The sequence below is a fragment of the Dipodomys merriami genome, unplaced genomic scaffold (assembly GCF_024711535.1).
Source record: "Dipodomys merriami isolate MVZ:Mamm:240054 unplaced genomic scaffold, mDipMer1.0.p SCAF_439, whole genome shotgun sequence".
In the NCBI taxonomy this organism is placed as follows: domain Eukaryota; kingdom Metazoa; phylum Chordata; class Mammalia; order Rodentia; family Heteromyidae; genus Dipodomys; species Dipodomys merriami.
The window spans coordinates 660,899-663,388 of record NW_027206001.1 but is presented as its reverse complement, the minus strand read 5'-3'; the positions used below and the strand labels follow the sequence as shown (position 1 = coordinate 663,388).

Genomic DNA, 2,490 nt, shown 5'->3' with positions numbered 1-2,490 from the left:
GATAGAATCACTTGTGTACCTATCTTGGTGTTCGTTTAGCTTAACATCATCTTATCTGGTCAAATGCACATAGCTTAAGACATTTTCTGATAATCCCGGACATATATTAGCTATTGAAAATAAGAGAAACCATGGGACCTATATTTCTTTGGAGTTGGCTTACTTCACTTAAAAATTTTTTTCCAAATCTTTCCATTTCCTAACAAATTGGGCAATGTCATTCTTTCTGATGGAGGCAGAGCATGCAATTGTATATATTTACCAGGTTTTCTTGATCCATTCATCTACTGAGGGGCATCTGGGTTGGTTCCATATCTTAGCTATGGTAAATAATGCTGCAATAACCATAGTTGTGCTGGTAGTTTTAGTATGGTCTTGTTTGTGATCCTTTGGGTAAATGAACAAAAGTGGGATTGCTGGGTCATAGGGGAGCTTTATGTGGAGTCGTTTGAGGAAACTCCATACTGCTTTCCAAAGTGGTTGAAGACTTTTACACTCCCACCAAGAATGCAGTAGGGTTCCCTGGTGGCCCCATCCCCTCCAGCATTTGTTGTTGTAAAAACATGGATTGCTTCACTAATTTTCAACTCGTCCTTGAGCAGGGGCCATGCTAATCTTCTCTGTATCATTCTGATGTTAGTGTATAGGCTGCCAGATTAAGCACAGAACATTTTTTATATAGAAGGTGTAATTTATTTTCTTAGTCAATTCCACAAAAAAGTAAGTTCAAAAGAATTGTCATGAAATTTTAGAATCATGCATTTCTTACATAAGCACACATTTTTGATGTTGGCATAATTTGTGGAGGGGAAGGGGAAAATGTTTAAATAGGGATACAGGTAGACCCATTGCAACAATGAAAGGAACTTTACAACTTTGGTATCTCTAATACTGCCATACCTGCAGATTGTAACTTCATTGCTTCTTTTGAGGTAAGTATCACTATTCCTGGGTCTGCTTGGACTGTGGTCCTCCTAACACAAGCAAAACACATAGCACGCATCAAATGGTTAGAGTTTCTGAAACTTCCTTTTTTTTTTTTTTTTTTTGGTCTGGGCTTGCCTGGAACTGCAATTCTCTAATCTCTGTTTTCTAAGTAGATAATATTAAAGGTTTGAGCCACTTTATCCAGTAAAAGTATACAATTTCAAGATATCTTGATATTGCCTATATTTGTGCTTAACATATATAGCTAACCTTAATTTTCTCCCTCTTTTGTTTAGTACTCTGTGTTGAAAACATTGACTTTCTTGATATACATGGCTTTGTTTTGGGTGGAATCCCATCACAATCCAAAAAATCTTCCAAAAAGTTTATGTCAAGAATCATGGAAAAGAAGGCTTCAGGTTGGAAAGAAAACCCTGATCCTTAACTTATAATTGCAGTATATTTATAGTGTTAGTCAATACTTTCTGAAGTATGAGAAGAGAAGGAAGACAGAAATGTGAAAGATGTCAGGTCTCTGTGGAATTTCTGTAGTTGTCACTTCATGTTATATTCTTCCTTAAAACTTGCTTTATTAAAAGCCTCTGGGTGGATATTTGTTGGACTGATTGGTAACCTTACCCAAGAAATGAAGCTGATTTTAGAAGGTTGATGATTTGGTAAATAAAGGAATGATGAAAATGAGAACAGATATTGTCACAGAATGAGCCGACAAGGTTCATTGCTGAATAGCAAAACAAAGCAGTTTCAAGTCTGATGATGCACATTGGAACATATATAGATAGATACATATATGTATACATATACAAACATACGTGAAAAAGTATATATGCAGTAGAATACAGAGAAAGTTTGTGTGACAAGTATTAAACTATATCAAACTGGTTGCAGGAAAGGTCCAGTAAAATATCAATAGTTTAGCATAGATTTTGCATAGATTTCTAAAGGATGAAAATTCTTCCCTCATTTTATACTTTACAAATATCCTTAGTATATTTTAAGTTTTTTATATTGTAGTTGGAACATGTATATAATGCTGAGAATTGGAATTACATAAAGTATGCAACATGAATAGGTCAGCCAGAATAGGAAAGTTCATTAGATTCTTATTTCCAATTAACCACCAGGAGAAAAGAGTTCCAGTTCAGATTTTAGGTAGAGCACTGGCCTTGAACACAAAACGACCAGTCAGGCCATGAGTTTAAGCCTTAAGATCTACAGAAACAAAAACACAAAATATAACTTGGAGTTAGATATTTTATAATGAAGCATTTTTATATACTCTACATTGTTAGAAAGACTAGATTTCTGTGTTAGCTTTATAACCTACCATAATAAATGATATTGTCCATTTATTAAACAGAAAGGCTTACTCAGATTTATAAGTTTGAAGGTTTCAGTGTATGTTCAGTCGGTTTTATTGTTTTGGTGGCCTGTGACAAGACAATGTCAAGGTGAGGAGTATGACAAAAAGAAATGTTTTTGACCTAGAATGATTAAAAGAGAAAAGAAAGAAGATGAGAGTGCATGTTCTCATAGGTTTTA

At 34.6% G+C, this 2,490-nt stretch overlaps 1 non-coding gene across 1 annotated transcript; it reads right to left on the bottom strand.

The window, feature by feature from the left end:
* Window positions 1–557: 557 nt before the first annotated feature.
* Window positions 558–664, bottom strand: LOC138807875 (U6 spliceosomal RNA). Its single transcript, XR_011366322.1, has one exon. It is a non-coding gene; the product is annotated as a U6 spliceosomal RNA (small nuclear RNA).
* Between the last annotated feature and the right edge of the window lie 1,826 nt (window positions 665–2,490).